This window comes from Amblyraja radiata, chromosome 7 (genome assembly GCF_010909765.2).
Source record: "Amblyraja radiata isolate CabotCenter1 chromosome 7, sAmbRad1.1.pri, whole genome shotgun sequence".
Lineage (NCBI taxonomy): Eukaryota > Metazoa > Chordata > Chondrichthyes > Rajiformes > Rajidae > Amblyraja > Amblyraja radiata.
The window spans coordinates 48,766,945-48,784,827 of record NC_045962.1 but is presented as its reverse complement, the minus strand read 5'-3'; the positions used below and the strand labels follow the sequence as shown (position 1 = coordinate 48,784,827).

At 45.9% G+C, this 17,883-nt stretch overlaps 1 protein-coding gene across 3 annotated transcripts in view; it reads left to right on the top strand.

Annotated features, from left to right (window-relative positions):
- LOC116975379 (UDP-glucuronosyltransferase 1-1-like) overlaps positions 1-17,883 on the top strand; it is a 77,918-nt gene that overhangs the window by 12,604 nt on the left and 47,431 nt on the right. The window contains exon 1 of one of the 3 annotated variants that reach the window (XM_033024424.1): positions 6,151-6,208. The exons of the other annotated variants lie outside the window; for them this stretch is intronic. The gene's annotated coding sequence lies outside the window, so the exon portion shown is untranslated. Of the gene's footprint in view, positions 1-6,150; positions 6,209-17,883 lie in introns of those variants that run through there. 3 annotated transcript variants of the gene reach the window in all.

The window sequence follows — 17,883 nt, the reverse complement described above, 5'->3', positions numbered from 1 at the left end:
TTGCAGTGGCCTACGACCTACTACAACTATGTTGAAGACCTCCCTCATCTATGAAGAAGACCTCCTTCGACCTCCTTCGACTATGTTGAAGACTGGCTTCGACCATGTACGTTTTACTCGAGGATGGTCTCTGGCAAATTGGTCCATGAATGAACACGACCCCCTTCCACCTCAGAGGACCACACCGAAAACCAACAACGACCAGTGACGAGTGTCGACAGCTCAAATGATCACCTGATAAAATGATGTCATGTCTGCATTTTTTTCTCACTAAAAAATGCCTCCCAGTTTTTTTTTCAATGATTCTGAACCATGCAAGCAAGGAAGGAAGTAGTTTGGAGGATGTTATTAAAAATACAACTACTGCTGTTTGCAGTAGCCCTTTTGCTTCAGCAGCCTTTTAAGAAAGGCAGAAGGGAAGAGCAAGGGTGAAGAGGAACCACAAGAAGAGGTCAATGGGTGAATGGAGAAGACGTGATGGACTGTCCCAGTACATCAGATGACTGGAAGAGAGTGGTACTGGGCTTTGACAAAATATGGAACTTTAAGCACACATGTGGGGCAGTGGATGGCAAGCATGCCATTCTTGTCCCTGTCCCTGTACCCCACATTTTCCTTTTCGTACAGGATGGGGTGGTGGTGGGGACATATACTACACCCTGGTCTCCTCCTCCAGGGGTCTCTCATGCAGGGCTACCTCCTCCTGCACTATCACCTCCTGTGGCATCACCTCCTGCCACTCCTCCTCCTGGGTGGGCAACACCTGCATGGCAGTTTTTTTTTTAGGGTTGTGCCCCCCCCCCCCCCCCGTGCTGTTGCCTTTTTGCTGCCATCTCTGAAACACAAATCTCCTCTCCAAAAAACTCTCCAGCTATGAATGACCATGCCTTGGAGTGACTGAGGTGACGTTCTGCTGTTTAGATTACCCTTTTTTTCTACTGACCCCTTTTTCACCCCGGAGCTATTACCTTCGACTACCTTCGACTACCTACGACTAGCATCACGACCTACTACGACCGGCTTCGACTAGACCTACGACTATAAAAATATCGATTTTTCCCACGGCAACCTATTTTTAGTCGCAGTCAATTTTTAACATCTTGAAAAATACGCCGCGGCCTAGCTGAAGCCTACACTACGCGGAGACCACTCTCGACCATGAAGGAGAGTGACGAGGACCTCGTGGCGACCTTGCCGCGACTATGGATCGCGGGCAAACTTGCCATAGGTCACGGTGGAGGTCGCCCAAGTGGGACATGGGCTTTATATTCCAAACATTACTTTGTAGACCAGCACAAGTTGTGCCAAGTGCCCTCACAAAAATCTGAGGTAAGTACATGACAATAAAACACTTGATTATAAATTTTTAACCCCAGCCTAAAATGGACTCTGGTTTTGATTCAGCCACTTCTTTATGTTCTGAAGGTAGCAAATAGGCCAGAGAGGAGAGATATCAGATCAGCTGTTCATTATGTACACAATTCCGCCTTTCTGCTGGTCTAAAAGTTAAGTTTGTTCTGCAAGCTGGACAATGGGCACTCAATCTAATGCAGATGGTAAACATAAAGCAACCTAATACAAACAAGAGACGATGATTATCTTCAAACTGATTTTTAAAATAATCAAATATGGGATTTTGCAACATAGAATAGGCCTTTCCAGTCACTGTATTTGTGCCAGATCCATGAAGTGTTTTATCAACCAGCTGCACTCCCCTCTTTATTGTTAGTACAATCTGCAAATTGTTACTCTTTTAATATTTATACTCTTCAAGTATTTATCAAATTCCCCATTGGCAGTTAATGACACAGACTTTATGGGAAAATACCAGCACTTCTCTGCATTAGATTTGGCACAGTGTTTATAACCACTGCCTCACAGCTCCAGAGATCCAGGTTCAATCCTGACCTCCGGCTGTCTGGAATTTGCACGTTCTCCTCATGGATTTTGTCTGGTTATATTCTACATCCCAAAAATGTGTGGTTTTGTTGGGAAATTTTGGCTGCTCTAAATTGCCTCCATTGTATAGGTGAGTGGTAGAATAAAAATGGGTTCATGCAGGGCTAGCTATTGATGGTAAATGCAGACTTGGCGAGCTGATGGTCCTGCTTCTGTGCTCTATCTCTCTATAATGCCATGTTCTGGTTTCCAGTACGGCTGTGAGTGTTGTCGCGTTTCTTCTCTGCTATTCTTTCTTGGTTGGATGTGCAGCCGCCGACAACATGAAGCAGCCGGAGATGGAACTAACCAGGTGAATCAGTTGTAAAACATGGGGGGGGGGGGGGGGATCCACAATGAGGCCAAACATCTAGGACAGGGTTCTGCAACCTACGGCACACGGGCCGAATCCGGTCCGTAACCCGAAAAACCGCGGGTTTTTTTAAATTTTGTTATCGCGGGGTCGAGGCAGGCGAGCCGACCTGGGAACTGCAGCCAGTCCCTGGGACGCGAGCTGATCTGGGAACGGCAGCCAGTCCCTGGGCACGCAGAATGCCAACGATCAGTATGGACAAATTGGGCCAGCCACGTACATGTTGTATAACTCTGACTCTATGAAGATCTGAATGGGCATAGAATTACCATTTAAGCAAAATTGCCCCCACTTTCCCTATTTTGATTCTTGAGATTAATATCCCTTTGCTCTGTTAACAGTGTTAAAGTATTTATGAGGTAGAGTCAGGAAAGGGAACATGTTATTTCTTTTTAGTTTGCTTTAATTTGGTAGTTGATTGTTAATTGACCGCCATCATTTCTGAAATGGTTTTAAAGTAACTTAACTGTTATAAAGTAGTAATAAGTGATTTTTGTCCAAACGATTGGAACTTGCATTGTTAGCAGGACTGCCAACTCTCACGCATTGAGCGAGAGACTCATGCATTTCACAAAATTCTCACGCTCTCACACTGATCACAAATTTCTCACGCTCAAAAATCTGCAGGAAGTTCAAAATAAAGTAAAAATTGTTTTAGAAGTGAGTAAAAACCATGAGGGGAATATAAGGCTTTCGACAAGGTCCCACATAAGAGATTAGTTTACAAACTTAAAGCACACGGCATTGGGGGTTCAGTATTGATGTGGATAGAGAACTGGCTGGCAAACAGGAAGCAAAGAGTAGGAGTAAACGGGTCCTTTTCACAATGGCAGGCAGTGACTAGTGGGGTGCCGCAAGACTCAGTGCTGGGACCCCAGCTATTTACAATATATATTAATGATCTGGATGAGGGAATTGAAGGCAATATCTCCAAGTTTGCGGATGACACTAAGCTGGGGGGCAGTGTTAGCTGTGAGGAGGATGCTAGGAGACTGCAAGGTGACTTGGATAGGCTGGGTGAGTGGGTAAATGTTTGGCAGATGCAGTATAATGTGGATAAATGTGAGGTTATCCATTTTGGTGGCAAAAACAGGAAAGCAGACTATTATCTAAATGGTGGCCGACTAGGAAAAGGGGAGATGCAGCGAGACCTGGGTGTCATGGTACACCAGTCATTGAAAGTGGGCATGCAGGTGCAGCAGGCAGTGAAGAAAGCGAATATGTTAGCTTTCATAGCAAAAGGATTTGAGTATAGGAGCAGGGAGGTTCTACTGCAGTTGTACAGGGTCTTGGTGAGAGCACACCTGGAGTATTGCGTACAGTTTTGGTCTCCAAATCTGAGGAAGGACATTATTGCCATAGAGGGAGTGCAGAGAAGGTTCACCAGACTGATTCCTGGGATGTCAGGACTGTCTTATGAAGAAAGACTGGATAGACTTGGTTTATACTCTATAGAATTTAGGCGATTGAGAGGGGATCTTATAGAAACTTACAAAATTCTTAAGGGGTTGGACAGGCTAGATGCAGGAAGATTGCTCCCGATGTTGGGGAAGTCCAGGACAAGGGGTCACAGCTTAAGGATAAGGGGGAAATCCTTTAAAACTGAGATGAGAAGAACTTTTTTCACACAGAGAGTGGTGAATCTCTGGAACTCCCTGCCACAGAGGGTAGTCGAGGCCAGTTCATTGGCTATATTTAAGAGGGAGTTAGATGTGGCCCTTGTGGCTAAGGGGATCAGAGGGTATGGAGAGAAGGCAGGTACGGGATACTGAGTTGGATGATCAGCCATGATCATATTGAATGGCGGTGCAGGCTCGAAGGGCCGAATGGCCTACTCCTGCACCTAATTTCTATATTTCTATGTTTCTATAAGGTGCATAGTCTTTTTCCAGGGATATGTGATTCAAGAACTAGAGGGCATTGGTTTAAAGCAGGGCTGTCAAACTACCGGCCTGATTTTGGGGGGAAAAAAGTAGTTTAGTTTCTCCCGTGCAGATGGTGTGATAGGTGAGACACGGCGGTGGTCCCAGCACCAACCCCCCCCTCTCCCTTCCCCCCAGAGGCAAGGCACATCCCACCCTCACCTCCGGCGGCTTCGTGTCCGTCGGCTGCTCTGTCCACACCCCATGGAGTTTTAACCCCGGCCCGGAGCCAGGAGCGGACCGGGTGAGTGGGGGCGTCGGTGCCGCCTCCGGAGCCACGGTGAAGAATCTCGGGCTAAGGCTCAGCACCGATGCCCGACCCCCGGGTCACCGACCCTCACCTCCCCCAGACCCCAGCTGGACACAGAGCACCTTGGCCGGCCCCCGTTCCCGGGTGGGGGGCAGGGGGAAGAAACCGGGGGGGAGAGGGAAACGCTCCCCAGGCATCGCCAAGTCTCCTCTCACTCCGGATGTTGTCGCCGTTTCACTGACACACACTCTCACACACACACTGGCACACACACGGTTTAAAGGGATATAGGCCAAATGCGGACTAGTTTACATGGGGCATCTTGATCTGCATTAACAAGTTGGGATGAAGGGCCTGTTTCCATGCTGTAAGACTATGACTCATTGTAGAAAGGGTGGATTTGCTCTGGAGAGGATCCAGGGGCGATTTATGAAGATGTTGGCAGGGCTGGAATTTTTTTTTCATTTTGAAGAAAGATTTGATACCTGGGATTGTATTCTCTGCAGCAACGGAGGTGAATAAAAAACTTAGTTGTGGTGAATAATATTACGAGAATAGGACCTGTTTTGCTTACAAATAGTGTAGGACTATTTGGAGGGAATGGAATTGCAGATGCTGGTTTAAACTGAAGATAGAAACTACAAACTAGAAAAACACAGCAGGACAGGCAGCATCTCTGGAGAGAAAGAATGGGTGATGTTTTGGGTCGAGACCTTCAGACTGAAGAGGTTGAAAACCAGCCATAAAACACAATAATAACTGGAGATGTGTGTTATCCAACTAAGGGCAGAAATCAGAATCATATGTTCATCTTTATTGACGTGACACCATAATAAATATATTACAGAAAAAATAATTTAATGGGTTGGCACATTGGTGGCGCAGTGGTAGAATTGCTGCCTTACTACCACATGGGTTTTCTCTGGATATTCCGGTTTTTCCCATATCCGAAAGAAGTGCAGGTTTGTAGGTTAATTGGCTTCTGTAAACTGTACCTGGCGTGATGGATGGAACTAGTGTATGATAGATTGCTGGTCGGTGTGGACGGTGGGCTGAAGGGCCTGTTTCTATATATATATTTAAAATATATACCTTAATTTCATTGAACCATATATGATTGAATATGTGGCATTATTTTCGTCTTGTTTCTATAGTCAAAAGGTAAGGCTGATTGATTTATTTGTGCAGAACAGTGATGGAAGTCCGACTCTTGCCTTGTTTCTCTGTGGTTTTTCTCCATATTTATGCATAACAGCATGAATTATAATCTGATTTCCATACATGAATATAGTAATTCATGTGCTGCATCTGTTGATCAGAGCCTGCTCTATTGTGGAATGTAATTAGGAATGCAATTTAGCCTAACCTTATTCATACCTAATCCAATTTAAAGCATAAATGTTGCATTCAAGTGTAAATTAAAAGACTCACTACAGTATGCGCCAGATTGCACAATTTCAAGCTGAAAAATGCAAAAGCTCCCTACCGTTATTAAATCCTCAATCTTTGCTGTGGCGGTGTGGCAGTCAGCTACTGTTGAGAACAAGTTTGTCCTGTTTTTATCCCATACCCTGAGGTGAAATTTGAGCTGCTGAGTTTGGAGCTACTTTACCTAGCTGTCCTTCGCTCCATAGATACTGCCGCACCCACTGAGTTTCTCAGCACTTTAGTTTACTTTACCTTATCCTTTCGGAGGTCTGGACAATTTCTTCTTATAGATTTGTGGTAAGTGCATTTCCCAAAATCTGTTCTACCAAACTTATTTATTAATCGAATGAAATGAAGGAGTCATTAATGCAAGTTGTTTGGATCGATTGTCACTGCAAACTCTTTCTTAGTGGTTACCGGTTCATTACATTCTTTGAGTAAGTCGAATGGTGAGAAATGTGGACTGGATGTTATTCATACCAAAGCATAGATCACTATCACACAGAAAACGATTACAGGATTTTATATCTAGTTTTTAAACTTGTCCCCTTTCTAATGAAAACTTTGTTCCAATATTCAATATTTCAAAGTAATGTTATTGTTGAACTCTTATGCCTTTTTCTCTCATATCCTTGAAAGTCTTTTTGCTTTAATAATTTTAGACATCGACTTCAAAGATAATAAATTAACTAGAAATACCACTCTTTATGTTTATGTATGAATTTCATTGTTCCATTTCAGTAGATATGACAATTAAACACTCTTGACTCTCAGCATGTTAACTACTAAATTGGTGGTGCACGGATGGCAGATTTCATGGACGGTTGTATGTTACTCTCATTGATTGCCCTCTGCACTTTTGATTCACTATCTTTCTGATGTCGCAGATTATTGAAATACACTTTCCAAAGAACACGGTAAGTTTAAATGAAGCTTGTGAATGTGGCTCTGGTGAGTTGAAAGGAGGACTGCAGGCTGGGCCACTGATGAGCTATTGAGGATTTCTGAATGTTTGGGTAGCTGACAGTGGACTGTTTGGATTATTTCAGGACCATTTTACATTTAGGGAATTCAAGCAGGCACATCCGTCTGGTCAACCTCGGATCCCTGACATGATTTCAGATCAGGGTCCGTGCAATGATGTAATTCATGTGCTGGTGAACTTACTTATCCTGGGATTGCCTGTTGTTGGGCAATCCTGGATCAAATTGTCCCCAAACTGCAGCACTGAACAGGGAGACCTACCAGGTAAGTACAATGGATAAGTGCAGCTTTAACAGCAGCCATGAAGCTTGGCACCATACAGAACATAGCAGTCCACTTGTTAGGCATCCCGTCCACAATCATTCACTCAATACACCACTACCCAAGATCCAGGAGACAGAGGGCACACGGAGCTTCCGGAGGAGAGAGGATCAGGGAGGGATCTCCTCCCAGCAACACCACCAGCATTGCCCAGAAGAGACCCCTCTTCCTGAGGAACATGACACCCAGTACCTGAGGCCAGAAACAGTGCTACAGATCAGCAATGTACTAGATGTGAGGGCTCATGACAAAGGACTGAACTCCAACATTACAATGCAGGTAAAGCTGGCATCACTAAACATGCGCAGTGCAAAGAGCTCTTTGCAATGTGTTAACACCTTGCAGGTCCTTCCCAAGGTCAAGGCAGATGTAACTTTTATCCAAGCGTGTGGGCTACTCCACCGCAGCAACACTCGGAGATGGTTGCTACAGTTACCCCATGGATTGTCGGCAAGATCAGGGGCCAATGACTGTCTCACTTGCGGCTTGGGGTTTCTGCTGCGGAGGCAGGGTAGAGAGCGGGCTTCTCCATCACTGCTGTCAGGCAGGTGGCTGGTGGCCTTCTCCTCATGTGGATGTAATATACCGTAAGTCTCAGCTCCGGACGACCAATGTGTACGCTTTGCCCGTGTGGAGTGAGCAGATCTGTTGTCTTCCAGCAGATCCCACCGCTGCTGGCAATGTCCTGACTGGTCGTTCTGACCAGGGACTTCAACTGCATCATTGATGTGGCTGGCCGATGTGGCAGTGCCAACACCAGACTGGGCAGCAGCTCAGGTCCTAGTGGAGACAGTCAAGGACGCAAAGCTGGTGGAGCACAGCCACATTTCTCCTGGATGGCTCAGCCCTGTCGCGATCGACCTCATCTTGGTCATTTACATGGATCGGACAGGTTTGGAGGGATATGGACCAAACGCGGGCAGTTGGGACTAGTGTAGCTGGAACATTGTTGGCTGGTGTGAGCAAGTTGGGCCGAAGGGCCTGTTTCTACACTGTATTACTGTATGACTCTGTGACTCTATCTTCATGTCGAAGGCCGTCGCTGTCAGACACACAGACGTTCTTCTCTGACCACTCCTTCCTGTCACCTGCAGGAGGTCCTGAAAACAGGCAGGGGTTCATGGATGTTAAATGTCAAACTGCTGACCGCAGAGAACCTCGAAGAGCTAAAGCAGGATGATGCAGGTTGGAGAACCACAACTACTGACAATTCTTTGACTTCCCAATACACTGATGGGGAGAAACCAAGGAGAACATCAAGAACTTCTTCATTCTCAAAGGTGTTCAGAAAGCAAGACAGGGTCAGAGGGAAGGTACACAAAAATGCTGGAGAAACTCAGCGGGTGCAGCAGCATCTATGGAGCGAAGGAAATAGGTAATGTTTCGGGCCGAAACCCATCGGTTTCAGCCCGAAACGTTACCTATTTCCTTCGCTCCATAGATGCTGCTGCACCCGCTGAGTTTCTCCAGCATTTTTGTGTACCTTCGATTTTCCAGCATCTGCAGTTCCTTCTTGAACACAGGGTCAGAGGGAATTGTGCCAACTCCACACAGACATGCAGCAACTTCTCCTTCTGCAGTCAAGGGGGTTGCGTGTGAGGGAGACATTCTGAGAGGTGAAGAGCCAGCAAGCTGTGCTCTTTGCCTCAGAATCTTCCAAGATCATCTTTCTCTCTAGAGTCTGCTACATGGAGCAGTATGAGACATGTTCACACTTCTTGCAAAAGAATTGCAGGGGGAGCTCTCTGACTCACAGCCTTAAGGAAGAGCATGGCTTGGTAAGATCCTTGCAGGTGGACATATTGAGTATCTGTAGATCCTATGCTGGACTGTAAGACAGTGAGGCCGCAAACAGAACAGCCTTCCAGAACGTCCAGTCCTTTAATTTTAAACTTTAGACTTTAGAGATGGAGCGCGGAAACAGACCTTTCAGGCCCCCGGGTCTGTGCCGACCAGTGATCACCCCATACACTAACACTATGCCGCACATTATGGATATTTTTTTTATAACTTACCAAAGCCAATTAATCTACAAAACCTGCACGTCTTTAGAGTGCGGGAGGAAACCGGAGCGCCCGGAGAAAATCCATACGGTCACAGCGAGAACAAACAAACTCTGTGCAGACAGCACACCTAGTCAAGATCGAACCTGGGTCTCGGGCACTGTAAAGCAGCAACTCTATTGCTGCGCTGCTGTGCTGCCCTCACTAAGGCTATCACTGGAGGTCTTGGTGGACAATAGTTGGGAAAGTCTGGACCAACCACTAACCCTGATAGAGCTGACTGGCTTCATCCACTGGCTGAGTTGTACGTGGCTCTGTAGGACAGGGTGTGCCCATGTGGGCAATGCTTCTGCCGAGCAGCATGACAGACTGCATGAGGAAGAGTGTTGTGATTCTTCTGTTTAAATAACTCGGTGAAGTCTTACACCGTGATAAAGGTCCAAAGACTTTATTAACGTCACGGCATGGGAAACTTCATACTAGCACGTTTCTCTAAGACTGTGGGAACAAGGTAGGGAAGCTTTCTGTTAAACTAGTGGGCGTAGCTACAAAGTATGACTCATACTTTGAGTGACACTGATCTACATCCTCCCTCTTAAAGAATTAAACATCAGTCCAAAACCACTAACTAAGTAGGGCATGCAAAGTAATTGATAATAAACTGGAGGAAAGTCAAACATAGCCCGGGTACTTTACGGTGGGCTTGCAAACACAACCAGCACGTGTGCGATAAAGACCATCTATGTTTTTCCTCACCGGGGACAGAGCCGGTGGCTTCACAAGTGAGGGAGACTGACCCAGCCTTCCCAGTGATGGAACAGGAAACTGTGGTGCAGGCGAAGGGGGCGTCGCCACCTGCAAACCAGCCATTGCAGACGTGGGTTGTTGTGCTGGTGTAGGCTGAGGAGTGCCGCTAGACACAGACGGAAGTACACTTGTACGGTCTGGATAATACGGTGGAACTGGCTCGTTCACAGGCAGGATATGTTGTCTGTTATGCAGGTAGGTGCCACCATCAGCACTGACCAGATATGAGCGTGGCTCAGAAGCAGTTCCAGAAATGACACCAATACGGTCATGGCCTTTGTCAGTCTGCAAACGAACCACCTGTCCCTTGGTTAATGGTGGCAGTGGCCTACTTGTTTTGTCATACCATTGTTTTTAAATGTCACGCTTCTGTTGTAACCTGGACTGAACTTCCGATGGTGGAACCACCTGAGGGATCAATGTCTGATCTGCCACAGGCACCGTGGCTCGGGTCTGCCTCGACAATAAATGTTGAACAGGTGAACCCAAAATGAATGAATGAATGAATGAATGAATGAATGAATGAATGAATCTCTTTATTGTCATTGCACATGGTACAAATAAATTTAAAAGTCAATCCCACGGTGCGATTCACAAGAGCAATTTTAAATATATAAGAAAAGGTAAAAATATATACATATAAAAAAAAATTACAGATAAATAACAATAGCAGCTGAGGTAGAACCATTCAGTTGAATGTGAGTGTTATTTCTTATTTTGCATTGTTAAGTTCACGTATGGCTATGGGGTAGAAGCTGTCTCTGAGTCTGTTTGTGCGAGTTTTGAAAGACCTGTACCGTCTGCCAGAGGGCAGCGGGTGGAACAGGTTGTGTCCAGGGTGGGAAGGGTCCTTCAGGATGTTGGCTGCCCTGCCAAGGCAGCGAGAGCTGAAGATGTCCTTCAGGGAGGGCAGTGGGCAGCCAGTGATTTTTTGTGTGGTGTTGATGACCCTTTGAAGGGCTCTCCTGTCCACTGCAGAGCAGCTGGCATACCATGTGGTTATACAGTATGCCAGCACACTCTCGATGGAGCAGCGGTAGAAGGACACCAGCAGCTTCTCCTCCAGGTTGTCACGGGAGATGTTGCGTAAGTTGAGTAGATCCAGGAACACGTCGGAATTAGCTCTGTGCAAACGTTCCATGAGCAGTTTGGCACTCTTGACAGCCCGCTCAGCTAGTCCATTCGACTGTGGATATTCAGGGCTGCTGGTAATGTGGCGAAAATTCCAGTGTGTAGCAAACTCCCTGAAATGTTGGCTGGTGAATTGACTACCGTTATCAGATAACAGTCTACCCGGAGATCCGTGGACTGAAAAATGGTGAGCAAGCTTCGAAACCATCCCGCGAGAAGTGGGGCTGCAAAGAAAATCAATGTCAAACCATCCTGAATACGAATCGACGAGTACCAGGTACTGCTTGCCATGCCACTCAAATATGTCAGTTGCCACTGTAGACCACGGGAGGGCAGGAGCTGGATGTGAAAGAAGTGTTTGCTTTTGTTGGTGAGGTGCCAAGCTGTTGCACACTGCACAGCGCTCCACATTTTCGGTGATGTAATCGGCCATGCCAGTCCAGTAAAACATGCTTCTTGCACGTAGGACAGTAGCTTCAGCACCTGGGTGCCCTGCGTGGTCAGCGTTAAAATACTTGCTTGTGCAGCGAAGTAGGGACCACAGCCTTGTGTCCTTTTACAATAATGCCATCCTGCAGCACTAGCACATCACAGACGGCAAATAAAGGCCGGATTGACAGGGGAACATTGTAATGTTTATCTGGCCAGCCGCACTTAATGACGGAGGTATGCGATTGTACAGTACTGTCAGCAGCAGTGTGGGCAACCAAATCCTCCATACAGGACGAGGGGATAAAAGACACAGTCATTAGGACAAAGATCATCCAGCGAGTGCAGACCCTTGCAGGTTTCTGGGGTGCAGGCGAGAGAGTGTCAGCCAGGTGCATATCCTTAACGCGTTTGTAGATCAGAACAATGTCATATTTTTGAAGTTGCAGCAACATCCGCTATAGTCGCGCTGGAGAGGCATGGATCGGTTTGTTAAAGATGCTGATCAGAGGTTGGTGGTCAGTTTCAATAATGACCGTGTGTCCAAAGATAAATTCGTTAAATTTCTTGCAGGCGAAAACAACCGCCAGCAGCTCTTTCTCAATTTGGGCATATCGTTGTTCTGTGTCAGTCATAGTGCGCGAGGCATAGGCAACAGGCTTATTGCCGCTACCATCATTGCGAAGACATGCTGCGCCTAGTCCGTGTTGTGAGGTGTCACGTCAGTGTGACCGGTCGTTTAGTAAGTAAGTAAGTTTATTGGCCAAGTATTCACATACAAGGAATTTGCCTTGGTGCACCGCCCACAAGTAACAACATGACATAGAGTGACAGTTACGAATGACTCAGAAAACACTAAACATTAATTATTATAAAACAATTATGATAAAACACCATTGATCAAGCATGTGAACCAACAAAATACCAGATCAAAGGGAGGCTACAGATTTTTGGCTGTTGAGTAGAGCAACTATTCGTGGATAAAAACTGTTTTTATTTCTGGCTGTGACAGCTTTGACAGTCCGGAGTCACCTTCCAGAGGGAAGTGATTCAAACAGTTTGTGGCCAGGGTGAGAGGGGTCAGAGATGATCTTGCCCGCTCGCTTCCTGGCCCTTGCAGTGTACAGTTCATCAATGGAGGGAAGGTTGCAGCCAATAACCTTCTCTGCTGATCGGACGATTCGCTGCAGCCTCCAGGTGTCGTGCTTGGTGGCCGAGCCAAACCAGACCATGATGGAGAAGGTGAGAACAGACTCTACGATGGCCGTGTAGAATTGGACCATCATTGTCTGTGGCAGATTGTACTTCCTCAGCTGCCGTAGGAAGTACATCCTCTGTTGTGCCTTTCTGACTGTGGAGTCGATGGTAGCCCCTCACATAAGGTCCTTGGAGATGATGGTTCCCAGGAACTTAAAAGACTCCACAGATGTGACTGTGGTGTTGTTGATGGTGAGTGGGTTGAGGGGAGGGGCAGCTCTCCTAAAGTCTACAATCAATTCCACTGTCTTAAGAGCATTGAGCTCTATGTTGTTGCGACGGCACCAGGACGCCAGCTGTGATATTTCCTGTCTGTAGGCAGATTCCTCCCCATCGTGGATCAGTCCAATCAGGGTTGTGTCATCCGCAAACTTGAGAAGCTTGACAGAGGACAGAGTTTAGGATCAAAATGAGCGATAGTAGGAGCACAAGACATCTGCTGCTTAAGAGTGTTGAACGCCTTCTGCTGTTGCTCATGCCAGGTCCAAGCAGTGTCTTTGTGTGTAAGATTGCGCAATGGGACTGATATTTTGCTGAAACCCGGAATGAATTTGTTCAAGTAATTAACCATGCCAAGGAATCATTGCAAACTTAGCATGTCTGTGGGTGCTGGGAGCTCGTTGATAGCACTGGTTTTCGCCAGATCAGTATTAGGCCTTCAAACACATGGCCTTGGTATTTCATCTCATTTACCCTGAATTTGCATTTTTGAGGGTTCAGTTGAAGTTGATGGCCTTGACGTGATCCAAGACCTTTGTCAGATTGGCATCGTGTTCTTCGACAGTTCGTCCCGCAACAAGGATGCCATCCACTATGATAGAGCATGGGTAACCCGCAAACAACTGCTCCATAGCTTGTTGAAATACTTTACTAGCAGAACTTATTCCAAAAGGCATGCAAAGAAATCTGTAACGCCCGAATGGTGCTGAAAGTGGTTAACTTGGAGGAGTTGTGTTCCAACGAAATCTGCCAGAGTGAACTCTTATCATCACCCTTATAAACAAGCGAATAGGAATAATATCAGGAATGAGACCCATCTTGCTGCTAAACATCGACTAGAAGCACAGAAAGGAGATTGAGAACTTTGCAACTTGGTGCCAAGTCAACACGCTCTCCCTCAATGTCAGCAAGACAAAGGAGATTGTGATTGACTTTAAGAAGCAAAGGAGTATACACATCCCAGTCTACACTGTTGGCGACGATGTAGAGATGGTTGAAAGCTTCAAGTTCTGAGGAATAAATATCACCAGCAATTTGTCCTGGACCAGTTATAACCAAGAAAGAACACCACGCCTCTACTTACTGAGGAGGCTTAGGAAGTTCAGCATGCCCTAACAACCCTCTCCAACTTCCATGGATGCTCCTTCAAAAGCATTATAACGGGATGCATCATAGCCTGGTTGGATGTGGTGGATGTTTATGTTACATTTTATTTTATGTGGCTGTGTGTATTGTTGCTTTTCACTTAGTATGGCTGTATGGTAACTCATATTTCACTGTACCTTAATTGGTTAAGTGACAATAAATGTCAACTTGAACTTGAACTTGAGGGACACGCTGAAGCTTGGTGCAGCCAATGCTCCTGGGTCAATGTCCGGGAGGACCATAGTCTAGGATCCCGCTGCGGGACTTTGAAGGGCAGAGTCCATCAAATAAAGGAAGGGATATCACCCCGGGGGGGGGGGGGGGGAGGGGCTTCATGAGTGGCTTGGTTTAAGTATAATTGTGAACATAACTGAATATGGCACACATGAATGTATAGTCGCTGAGAATGTCTTTAAAGGTTTTGCACTGTTTTTGTTATGGAAATAATTTTTTACTATGAATAAAGTTTATTTTTGGAAATAAAAAAAATCTGTTGCCATCAGCACCAGAGCGAGGGGCAGGCTATTTAAAAAATCTCTGGAGTCTCTGGCCGCAGGACTAAATTAAACGTTTACATTACAACAGCAACTAATCCTCAAACGTAAATCACTGACAATATTAACCAATGTCATTAAAGACAATGTGCAAATTCAAAGGACTAGAAATTGCTTAACTTTATTTCTGTATTTTAAGTAGTTCTGTGGTCTGAAAATAACTGAGATTGCTGAGGGGATCAGTCCAACTGCTAACATGGCTGTTTCAACCCATATGCACTGTTTGCACAATCCAATTTCTCACTGGCATAAAGTTTCATTTTGAAATTAATCCAATTTCTGAGGAGGATTGTGCTGGTGTTGGACACGGCCAGAGGAGGTTTACAAGAATGGTCCCAAAGATGATTGGGTTAATGTATGATGAGCGTTTGAAGGCTCTGGGTCTGCACTCACTGGAGTTTATACAGTAAGGATGAGGGGGTACCACATTGAAGCTTACCCAAAAATGAAAGGTTTGGATAGAGTGAATGTGGAGCGGATGTTTCCACTGGTGGGTCTATGATTGAGGGCACAGCCTCAGAATGAAAGGATGTACCTTTAGAAAGGAGATGCGGAGGAATTAGTTTAGTCAGAGGGTGTTGATTTCTTTGTCACAGACTGATATGGAGGCCAAGTTATTTTAGTATTTTTAAAGTGGAGATTGACAGATTCTTGATTAGAAAGGGTGTCAAATGTTATGGGCAGAAGGCAGCAGAATGGGGTAGAGAGGGACTGATAGATCAACCATGATTAAATGGCAGAATAGACTTGATGAACTGCATGGCCGAATTCTGCTCTTATGACTTGTGAAGCAAGTGGATGACCTCCGGTTCGTCCGAGAAACGGAGTCGTTCCTCAACAAGTCCTACAGTACGATTGTTACACCTAAGGTACTGGAAGAGAGAAGGTGGGAGACAGTGAGAACGGGAGGGAAGCATGGAATACCAACGTCCCCGGGTGTTGTACCTCTTGTGAACAGGTTCACCCACTTAGAAGCTGTCGGGACAGAAGAGGTGTTTACACTGGGCGGCGGACTGGCTTGTGATGCGAATAGGGCTGTTGAGCCAAAACCAAAAAGGCCTAAGGCAGGCAACGCCATTGTAGTGGGAGACTCCATTGTGAGAGGTACGGACAGGGGTTTCTGCGGCAACAGACGGGATGCGAGGATGGTGTGCTGCTTTCCTGGTGCCAGGATCCAGGATGTCACGGACAGAGTGCAGAAAATCCTCAAGGGCGAAGGTGAACATCCGGAAGTGGTAGTGCATGTCGGCACCAACGATGTCGGAAAGAAGGGGATGAATATTCTGCAGCGTGACTTTAGAGAGCTCGGAAAAATGCTGAAAAGCAGGACCTCCAGGGTTGTTATCTCCGGTTTGCTTCCAGTTCCTCGTGCTGGCGAGAGCAGGAACAGGGAGATACGGGACCTGAACGTGTGGCTGAGGAACTGGTGCACGGGGCAGGGATTTAGATTCTTAGATCACTGGGATCTGTTTTGGGGTAAGGGGGAACTGTACAAAAGGGACGGATTGCATCTTAGCAGGTGTGGGACCAGCATTCTGGCAGGCAGGTTTGCCACTGCTACACGGGTGGTTTTAAACTGAATAAGGGGGGTGGGGTGTCGAATGGGATAGTGGAGGATGGAGTTAAAGGGAAAGGGTTTCTTAAATGTGTGAGCGTAGAGACAGAGGGGTGTAAAATGAGGGTAGAAGCAATAGGTAGCAAGGTGAAAAGTAAAAGTGGCAGGCCGGAAAATCCAGGGCAAAAATCAAAAAGGGCCACTTTACAACATAATTGTATAAGGGGTAAAAGTGTTGTAAAAACAAGCCTGAAGGCTTTGTGTCTCAATGCAAGGAGCATTCGTAATAAGGTGGATGAGTTGAATGTGCAGATAGCTATTAATGACTATGATATAGTTGCGATCACGGAGACATGGCTCCAGGGTGACCAAGGCTGGGAGTTGAACATCCAGGGATATTCAATATTCAGGAGGGATAGAGAGAAAGGAAAAGGAGGTGGGGTAGCGTTGCTGATTAGAGAGGAGATTAACGCAGTGGAAAGGAAGGACATTAGTTTGGAGGATGTGGAATCGATATGGGTAGAGCTGCGAAACACTAAGGGGCAGAAAACGCTGGTGGGTGTTATGTACAGGCCACCTAACAGTAGTAGTGAAGTTGGAGATGGTATCAAACAGGAAATTAGAAATGCGTGCGACAAAGGCAAAAGCGTTATAATGGGTGACTTCAATCTACATATAGATTGGGTGAATCAAATTGGCAGGGGTGCTGAGGAAGTGGATTTTTTGGATTGTATGCGGGATAGTTATCTAAATCAACATGTAGAGGAACCAACGAGAGAGCAGGCTATTTTAGACTGGGTATTGAGTAATGAGGAAGGGTTAGTTAGCAGTCTTGTTGTACGTGCCCCCTTGGGCAAGAGTGACCATAATATGGTTGAGTTCTTCATTAGGATGGAGAGTGACATTGTTAATTCAGAAACAATGGTTCTGAACTTAAAGAAAGGTAACTTTGAGGGTATGAGACGTGAATTGGCCAAGATTGACTGGCAATTAATTCTAAAAGGGTTGACGGTGGATATGCAATGGAAGACATTTAAAGACTGCATGGATGAACTACAAAAATTGTTCATCCCAGTTTGGCAAAAGAATAAATCAGGGAAGGTAGTGCATCCGTGGATAACAAGGGAAATCAGGGATAGTATCAAAGCGAAGGATGATGCGTACAAATTAGCCAGAAAAAGCAGCATACCGGAGGACTGGGAGAAATTCAGAGACCAGCAGAGGAGGACAAAGGGCTTAATTAGGAAAGGAAAAATAGGTTATGAAAGAAAACTGGCAGGGAACATAAAAACTGACTGCAAAAGTTTTTATAGATATGTGAAAAGAAAGAGGTTAGTTAAAACAAATGTAGGTCCCTTGCAGTCAGAAACAGGTGAGTTGATCATGGGGAACAAGGATATGGCGGACCAATTGAATAACTACTTTGGTTCCGTCTTCACTAAGGAAGACATAAATAATCTGCCGGAAATAGCAGGGGACCGCGGGTCAAAGGAGTTGGAGGAATTGAGTGAAATCCAGGTTAGCCGTGAAGTGGTGTTGGGTAAATTGAATGGATTAAAGGCCGAT